We start from the raw sequence: 10,754 nt of genomic DNA on the forward strand, positions 1-10,754 counted from the left end.
GGCTTTTGGGTTGTTTGCGCCTAGGTCTTCATGCTACCTTTTCGTTTCCAAGAAAATCATGTTTTGCACCCTTGCATTAGTAATTATTTGGCGAGGCATACGACTAGTAGTCGAGCCTCACATGTGCATTCTGTTTACTCGATTCTGGAAGTAAAACCTTCAATTGGTTTATTTTGATTATTTTAGGGTTTCTTGGCGATTAAGGCCAATCTGAAGTGAAAACTTTTGAAGTTGAACCGGTGAGTGTACCACTCCCCTCCATTGCTGTTTAACTTGATTTTTGCTCTGCAATCTGTTTAATTGTTGGAGACGAGGGTGTACTTTATCACACTCGTTCTCTTGTCTGTCCATATGCCAATTTTGAGTGCCTATCTGAATCTGCTATCTGAATCTGCTATTCTGTATCTGTATCTGAATCTGTTATCTGTGTCTGCATCTGTTCGGATTTCTATGACCTATGAGCTCAATCCTGTGGCTAAGTTATTCGAGTCGGGCCGGCAAGGGCCTGGACGATTAGATAACGAACCACGGTAGTCTGTTCGGGGATTTTGGGTATTGAGACCCTTGATTCCGGGTATACTCGAGTATTACCATTTCTGTTCGGTTACGGTGAGCGGGCCCGGTAAAGGGGTGTTTGGTGGACGGAATTTGGTGTAAAGAGGGGTCTACGGACGCATTGGTTCTATATACGTTGACGGAGAGTCAACCGATTTGGATCAAGTACGGCGCTGGAAATTTGGCTCCTGAGAGCCACCCGTATCCTTCTGATTTGAATCCTTGATTCCTTTGCTTTACATCTAGCATGTGTATCTGATTTTGTAAAATGTGAAATGCCATGATTTTTCTGCTATATGTTTGGTACCTCATTGAGCGCAAGCTCACCCCTTTCTGTTCCTTTTGTTTTCCTTACAGGAAAATAAACCCCTTTTGGTCTGGATTTGACAAATGGCTGCCAAATTGAGCTAGTCGAACATATCTTTTGTATAGCTCATGTATTAAAACCCTAAGTGTACTTTTGGGGGCGTTTTCTCTTTTGATTTGGCAAACCATGTGTATATATTAACTTTTGAAAACTTTTGTATGTCATTTTGATTTGTAAACGCTAAAGTTCAGATGTGAATGTTTGATAGCTATTTCGGTTGGGTTCTGACGGGTCGGTTACTATTCATGGCCGACTCCGGATTTCATTTTATTTATTTTGGGTTATTTTACCATTTTGACTTGTTTACGCTCGTTTGTAAGTTCCGGATCGCTATAGATAGTTCTGGTCTGCATCGTTAGTCCTGGCGAGAGCTGGGCAGGCAGTCCGCTCACCCCTTTGGTTCGCCTTAGGGGAAAGTGGGGCTGTCACAGAAAACATAAGTAAGCATCCAGCTCTCAGTTTCCAGAACCTGTTAAGGAAAACAATAAACGTGGGGTGAGCTAAAGCTCAGTGGTGCCCCAAAACATGCAATCACATAAATCAAACAGCGGGTAATAATTTAAATCAAATTGAAACAGTTAGGAAAGCGTGTAACAGCACAAGGTAGGATACAAGGGCTCTCAGGAGCCATTTTCCACGCTTGATCAGATACCATCGTAGTTGACCCTCCGTCAACTTTCCCTACTTAATTTCCATGTAGATACACTTATTTTAATCCTAACCTGTCACCATTCATACCTCTGCTTTGGGCCCAAACTTCATCTACCGACGCAGTATACTCGAGATATACCCGTAATAAATTTGTCGAGGGATTCACCCAACGACGTTTTGGTAGTTGGATTCAGATGTCGAGGGATTCACCCAACGACGCAACTACAGATTCAGATGTTATGGTAGTTGGATTCAGATGTCGAGGGATTCACCCAACGACGCCACTACAGATTCAGAAGTTATGGTAGTTGGATTCAGATGTCGAGGGATTCACCCAACGACGCAACTACAGATTCAGAAGTTATGGTAGTTGGATTCAGATGTCAAGGGATTCACCCAACGACGCAACTACATTTAGATTCACAGATTCATTAGAAAATATTTCACACATGTTACCACTCGAACGGCTAGTGCGATAAAGTACACACTGCTCACTTCGATGGATCAAAATCATTTATTGCATTTTGACAACTATCACATAGCGAATTGATAAAGCGCTTAGCCACATAACATAGAACAAGTAGGGACACTCACCCAGAGTGAAGTCCAGATATTGGATTGGGGATCAAATTCTGCGTCCTCGTAAAATCCTAACATATCAGAATTTAAGCCATAAGTTTTCTATTGGAACTTTCGGCTTGAACATGTAGAGTTTATCTAGCGTGTAGCTAGCTTACTTTTCTCAAAATATTTACTTGGAGTCAAGCTTGTGAGATCAGTACCATATTTGTCATGTGTCTCCTGAAATACTTTTCCTTAAAGAAAAAAAAATACTATTATTATTTTCTTAAAATAAGTCGGCAAGCTATTTAATATCGAGGCTAAGGTGATCAAGACCCACCTTTTAAACTTTTCCTTAATTACAACTAGCCTTAGACGGTTTATAAAGAAGGAAGGAATTTGAAACAAAACTAAGGTTTTGAGTCTGGGAGAATCATTTTCCCAAATTGATAAGGCTAGTCTAACTTAAGGGGTAAAAGTCTTGTTGCCCAAGTTTCTAAGGCAAAAATAGTAGATACTATGTTTAGCAATACGATGCTAAATCAGTACCGTTCGAGACTTAAAGCAAAATATTTTTCATTTACTTAGTCAAGCGTTTACTTGGAGTCACAAGGTCGGTACAACTTCTCACATTTTCGATTCCAATCCAAAATCACATTTTCTCAATATTGCACAATTAGAATTTAAACAGTAATAACACTAGGGCTCGTCAATTCTTAGCCCTGTGTTCCAACAAATTTATATCTAAGCATAAGCAGGAAAATTTACCAAGGCTTCGTCAATACTTAGCACTTGGTAATCAGTACTTATATCAACTCACAGTTTCACAGAATAGTAGCACAGATTTCTAAACAATTTCAGCAATTCAGTTATCCATTCAGGGTGGGAATTCATAGAGCCCACCATCAACCAATTTCCAATAAATCAACCATCAATTCAAAAGTGGGAATTCGTAGAGCCCACCGTCAACAATTTCGACACATTATGCTCCAATGAAAAATAATGTCGACCATTAGCTTTGCGGACATTGGAATACGAGTAGAAATTGTTTCACTAGCCAGGCTTAAGCATACGTTTAGCAAGTACCTTCTTACCCTCTAATTCTTTGAAAATTTCAGGAACACCCTAGGGTCAAACCACAATCATTAACATCAACATTTTCCATGTGTTTCCAATCATTAAGGTTCAAGGAATAACTTCACAATTGAGCTGGAAATTCTTACTCAAACTTTGGCAACCACAAGGAAAATTTCCAGCATTTGTACACCCACGTTTTTGGTTAAATTATTCGCGATATCAAATGTTTCATTGCTAAACAACAAGTATATCTTAAAATACACCCTTTTCCTGTGTTTCGAAACCATTTTATGCCAAGGAAAATATTCAAACATCAACTAGTGAAATCCGGAAACAGTTTAATATTTTCAGCTCAAACATTTGGTTAGCTAAATTCTCCAGCAGCCATTAAGCTTGGATAAAAATTTTCCTTGGCTTATTCAGTGATTTAAATACTCAAATTCAGCATGCCAACACTTAGCTAGGTACTTAACATCTCTCGTTCAGAATCAGGTTCAATTAACAACTACAAACATTCCAAAAATCCAGGACTTCATTCGGCTCTTCTTGGATAATCTTGCATGCCGCAGATTTTCCTGTTTATTTTTGTTTCTAGATTAGCTGGACCAAAACACTTCATGCAAGGCTTGATCATTTAGTTTTAATTAGTCAAACACCTAACCAAGTGGAAATCAAACACGTTCCAGCAATTTCATGTTAAAATACCCAAGCAATTTCCAAAACAACTTCAACAGCTAATCTGGAAAAAATAGTTCAGCAGTCCAGAATTTTTCTGATAAGTTTTCTAGCCATGCAACCGAAATTCCTAGCCGTAAAGTTTACATGCAACACTAAGTAAGGAGCTTATCTATCAGGTTAATCCAAGATTAAGCTCAACTCATCACACCCAGCAATTTAAAACCAAAATTTCCAGGTTCAAGTTCTTGGCAGAAACAAATTCTTACGCAAATCAGATCACAAAATTAAAACCAATTTAGACCGCAATAATCAAAATAAGCTCACGGAAATTTCTCTACTATCATATAACAGAAATTCTTTTCAAAAATAAATTCCCATCCGGATGCCTTAACCTCCCCATGCAAGCTCTTATATGACTTGAACTTATGGTTTTTAATTGGTTAAACAATTAATCAACTCAGATTGTCGCATAAGGTCAGAAGTAAAACTACCCTTCCAAGCAAGCTCCTCGGCAGAATTTTCTTCAACCAAAACAGAATTTTCCACAGCTTTGGTTCTCATCATCTAATTACACACATTAACACATGCAAGGCCACGGTTGGCTTAAACTACTTCTGATCATCCATTTTTTTTTTCCAGAAAATTTACCTCACTGGATGCTCACTCACACGACAAGGTGCTGCAGTCTGTCCCTCTCTCTCGGCTCTTATCCTCACGCACAGGTATGTTGGTTCTGGTTGGGTTGTAGTGGTTGCAGCTGGTGATGGTGGAAGCTGGATGGCAGCCGGCTGGTCTTGGAGAATGCAGTAGGAAGTTTGCTCACGGTTTCTCCTCCTCTCCTCCCTCTTTGATGCTCGCGGACAGAACCAGAAATGGAATTGCAGCTCTCAGCTTCTTCTTGTCGATGGTATCAAGGTAGGGAAGAAATGTGTTTGTGGAAATGAAATGTTGTGGTCTGATATGTGAAGTGGAGAGGACAGAAGAGGTGCCGTGGTTTTGGAGGTGGTTGGGTGTAGAGTTGGATGAAGTTTCTATTGGTCAGTTGATGCGGTGCTGGGCTACTGTCCGAGGTCTTGTTTGTGCAGAGGACTTGGAATTGTATCTTGGCATGTGAAAGGAAGAGGAAAGTGTGTGGTGCCGGTTTAGGAGATGTTTGAGGCCAGAATTGGTGGAGTGTGGAGATGGTTTACGTATGGAAATGGTGAGATTAGGATTGGCCAATTGGGGCGGTAATGGAAGGCTGCAAAAGGAATTGTTTGGCCGTGCATGGAATTTCTGCGGTAATGTTATGGTGGTGTGGAGAGGAAATGGAAATGAGCTACGGATGAGAGTTGAGTGTGCACGTGGAGAAGTTTTCTCATTGGCCGAATGGAGAGGTGGATTATAAGGTTGTCCGACAATTTGGTTTTGGAATTTCATGGTCATTTTGAGATTGTATGGAGGGCATTTTAGTCTTTTCACGTCTCTTCCTAATCTCCACTCAAGACCTTAGTTCTAACTTAATTCCAAAAATTATCCCAAGTATAAATTGATCGCCTAGTAATATGCTAATCTTGCAAGGCTTTAATTATCGAATTTTTCACACCTTAATTATGTTTAGTATCCTTGTATCATGTTTATCTAAATTTATAGGCTTTGTCTTATAGTGAACATTCTTATTTTAACGTTATTCCCTAAATTAGAATTAGTTATAGGAATTCAAGAAATTTTATATAATTAATCTTCTCAGGTAACATTAATTTTCAACATTAAGAAAACTAAGTATTTTAGTATTTTATTTTAAGGCGATAAATTAATCTAACTCAAGAAATATTAATTTAATATAGCAAAACCGGATAATTCAATTTTGGCACAATTATATTATTTATTACTTAAAAATTATCTCTACACTTTTATTTCAAAACAATTAATTACCATTCTAGAATTCGAAGAAATTAATGATTAGATCAATGAAATAGTTTACCATCGAAATATGAAGTTAATGTAACAAAACCAAGAAGTTTAGTAGTTTAGCACAATTCTTTTATTTTGCACTTAACATTTAATTCTACATACTTATTTAAAAACAATTGGGACTTAGTGCTTAAATTTATTAAAGAATTAAAATGCAAATAAAATATGCATTGATAATTATATGTCTATTTTCAGGGTTCTCACATCCTCCCCTCCTTAAAATGAATTTTGTCCTCAAAATTCTTACTTTCTCAAGAGATAGGTCGGTTTACTTTTTGCATCTCTTCCTTTTGTTTTCAAGATTAATTCGGTCGTTTAGTTTAAGATCATTTATTTGCTACAAGGCCATATTTTTTATTGTCTCACGCGTTGACTAAAAATTTCGTTGGTTCTAATTTATGTGCACCTCGAAAAAAAAAATTTTGCTTATATCAAATTAGTAGGTTTCCACACGTTTGGCTTTAAGAAGATTTAATTAGTTATGTAATTTATTCAACTATATACTGTATTCAAATTGCTCAAATTACGATGTACCTATCGTGCATATTCGATTCATATGTATATATATATTGCACTATTCAAGAATATTTCTAATAGCAAAGTAACTAAAATAAAGGATATTCATATTGTACATACAATTCGTAGCATACACATAATTCATAGCGGAAGATTACAATCTCCAAAAGTGCCATTCTAGTTTAGGGTAACCATAACCTCTATTCCTCGAGTGAGGTCAAACCCTCTTGATTTGTTAAACGTTCACTACTAGGACCCCGTTCATGGTCATTAACACGAATTACTTCCATCTGGCATTTGGTCGCTCTGTAGCGGACTTAGTTGTCTGCTGAGTATTTCCTCTTTTTAAATGCTCTAGGGCATTCCGAAATCTTGTGCTGGGTACTTCCGCACTTCAAGCACTTTCCTCCCTTTTTCCAGCATTCTTTCTCGGTATGACCAGCTTTCCTACAATACCCACAATTTGCTCGAAAAGTGGCGGCCCGGCTATTTCGAGAGTTTTCTTTATTTTCCTTCTCCAGTTCTACGTTCTGGCGTAGCAGCTCAATTTTCTCTGCATATTCTTGGTTCCATTGTCCTTCCCAGTAGTCAGCCAATTTCCTTTGAAATTCTACCTCATTTCGGAGAATGTCCATTTCCTTACGCAGTTCTTCTAAAGTTGTCATCTCACTAGTTGGCTTAAGTCAAATAGCTAGCCTGCCAGACAAATCATTAGATCAAAATAAGCAACTATTTATACTGGAAGTTTGAGCCGTAATGCTCTTTCATCCTTTTACTAATGGTTACTCCAAAATATAAACCTCATCTACTTTCTATTAAACCCAACGAGTTCCTAAGTGTCACCAAGATTACCATCGTTAATCACTATCACGACAGAATAAGGAAGCCTTATCCCAAAGAAAAATTTCATGTCTCAGTGCACTGTTCAATACTTACCTTCAAAGTTATTTGAAACCACAGTCATACTTCTTATTCTCACTAGGGCCTTAGTGTATTCCTTCGATTCAATCTTACTATTTTGGAGTCAGATTTCCCCATGGAACCTAGATAGACGAATTTCAAGAGTCACTCCATTTTCGCAACTCTTTTGGTTCCTAGGCTAGTTGATTGGCCTAAAGCTTTGGTACTCTACCAACCGTTCTAAGGTATCAGTCATATGGTCAATAGGGGTAGCTACGTGGGTGGGTCCTTCTAAATTCCCATTGATAGCATCTTTGTCAAAGTCTATCTACCATTGGCCCTTGCAACAATTATAACATCATTATAGGCTCAACTTTCAAAATTTTACGTACCTTTCGTGACTAATAACGGAATATTAAATACACCTTTGGAAAAATTGTGGTCTATATACATATATAAATAAAATGGTTATTCGAATGGAGGACAAGAAGAAAAGAAATTGGTTCTGATCTTGATAGTCAAAATTTCACGCTTTTAATCGTAAAGATTTCCGGGTATCCTTTCCATATTTTATCTTCCATTTCCACATCACCTCGTCTAATCACTCATGTTTGCCCCGAAACCTTAACTAAAGGAATTTGGTTTTAGTGTTTTCCCCGTAATTTAAGTGTCGAATCGACTGCTTCCCAAAGTATATAAAAGTTCAACTACTTGAATTTACAATTTATCTGCGCGTCATACTCAATTAAAAATTTTCACCCAAGATAGCATTATTACTCTGACATTCTCGCTCCCTAGGCCCTATATTTCTCACAACAGTTGATTTAAAATAAGTAATAACCAATTATGCATACATCCGATTGCGGTTAATTTCACTCCATATATATTATTAATACCAAGCAAATTCATGATCAACTTAATTACATCACAGAACAAAGTCAATTGCAACATATATCAAGCTCAAGTACACTCTAATCAGAAATCAAACAAATCTCTCTTTTTTTTTTTTCCTTCACTGGATCTATCAAGTCATTACTTCAACGTTGGTCTAACCTTTCTTCTAAAGGTATGAGTTAATAAATAGATCGAGTTTACTAACTTTTAAATTCTATTCATGTTCTTACCCTTTCCTATTTCTGGTTATTAATAATGGTTACATCAACAACTTGTATACATGATACGATAACTATTTCTTTAACTCATAAACTACAACGATTTACCAAGACATGATTGCCCTAATAATCACCACCTACTCCATATATTATTTATTTATTTTTTATTTATTTTTTTTTTTTTAATCTCATAGTTCTATACACCCCTTTGGTTACCAAAATTCACTCAAGTTAGTAATTATTTAATTCCCGGGACTAATAAATATTACAGTGTTACAAAAATTAAACACGTAATCATCACATTATATACTCACAATATAAATCACATTGTATACCAAATTCATACAACTTCAAAAGCTAGATATTTCACGAATACATTCAATATTTTCATACATAACTCAAACTTCAATCTTTATAAGCATGAAAGGAAACAATACAATAATACACAAATTATTATAACCACATAGCAAATGGCCTAACCCTTAATTTAGATTCTACTTAACCTTCATTAGTTTAATCTTGGACAATCCCACTGGATTCCCTTAGTGACACTAATCAAATTTCCTTAGTGAATTGTAGATCTACTACGTCTAATATCGAATCAAATAATATGATCATTACTTAAGTACATCAGTGGCTCTTAAGTATTCTAAATGACCTCAAACATTTCATACTTTGGCTTTTCTAATAACCTAACAACTAGTTTTCTTTATCCTTTCAAATATTTGCCCCAATAATCCTTCAATAAAACTTATAGACCACAATGTCATCCAGAACTCACCTCTAGTTATTTGCAAATGGTAGCATACTAACCACATGATAAATTTGTCAAACTTATCTCTTCCTCAGTTTTAAAGCCACTCACAACTGTGTAGCTCTTACTTAAATTGCCATTTCACTCAGATTCTAGATCTAAAGCCACCTTTTAGGATAAGGGATGGTATAACGTTCATTTACTATCATAAAGGCTAATAAGGCCACCAATCAAGCCTTTTCACTTTTAACTTCCAAAAGCTAACCTTGGTCTCTTTAATTCCTTTCCAAACTTAATCATGGTTTCTAGTCACATCGTAATGCAGTATACTGGATTCTTTTCAATTGCAAATACTCCATTAAATGTAATATTTCGTACTCGGGTACAAGAATCCGAAAATGAGATGATTCACAACTCAAGCTGGCCAGTCCCAAGCATGAATCACCTATATTTGAGATTCCTACCCAACGTACATATCTAATTCCTTTAGCAATAGCAATCAGTTCAACACTTAATAGGCCATTTCCCCACGGTCCGAGAACCTTTTCCCGGTTTGAGCTCGATAAAAGCTCTGATACCACCTGTGGCGACCCCACTTCCCCCTGAGGCGAACCAAAGGGTTGGCGGGCCGTCTGCCCATCTCTCGCCAGGACTCACGCGAGCAATCTAACTCAAATCCTTCAGCATAACAACCTAATCTATTACAAAATGATTTTTCCCCAAAAAGATCTTCCTTAAAGCCACATTATCTTCAGAGATAGCAATGATAAAATCGCCAGTCGAGGCCCTTAAACGTCCTACGTGCTACTTACCAAAGTACAAAGTCATAACAAACCGGATAGATAAAATGCATAAATCCATAATACAACTTACAAGCCAAGTAATCGAATTAAGGTTACACATTTTCCAGTTTCAAGTGGCAATCCAAAGGAAAAGTGCATTATCTCAAATAACACATTACAGCCCACAGAATAAGTTATAATCTTCAAATACAATCCAAAAGGAAAACATAAGTAAGCATCCAGCTCTCAGTTTCCAGAACCTGTTAAGGAAAACAATAAACGTGGGGTGAGCTCAGTGGTGCCCCAAAACATGCAATCACATAAATCAAACAGCGGGTAATAATTTAAATCAAATTGAAACAGTTAGGAAAGCGTGTAACAGCACAAGGTAGGATACAAGGGCTCTCAGGAGCCATTTTCCACGCTTGATCAGATACCATCGTAGTTGACCCTCCGTCAACTTTCCCTACTTAATTTCCATGTAGATACACTTATTTTAATCCTAACCCGTCACCATTCATACCTCTGCTTTGGGCCCAAACTTCATCTACCGACGCAGTATACTCGAGATATACCCGTAATAAATTTGTCGAGGGATTCACCCAACGACGTTTTGGTAGTTGGATTCAGATGTCGAGGGATTCACCCAACGACGCAACTACAGATTCAGATGTTATGGTAGTTGGATTCAGATGTCGAGGGATTCACCCAACGACGCAACTACAGATTCAGAAGTTATGGTAGTTGGATTCAGATGTCGAGGGATTCACCCAACGACGCAACTACAGATTCAGAAGTTATGGTAGTTGGATTCAGATGTCGAGGGATTCACCCAACGACGCAACTAC

The sequence above is a fragment of the Coffea arabica genome, chromosome 6c (assembly GCF_036785885.1).
Source record: "Coffea arabica cultivar ET-39 chromosome 6c, Coffea Arabica ET-39 HiFi, whole genome shotgun sequence".
Taxonomy (NCBI): Eukaryota; Viridiplantae; Streptophyta; class Magnoliopsida; order Gentianales; family Rubiaceae; genus Coffea; species Coffea arabica.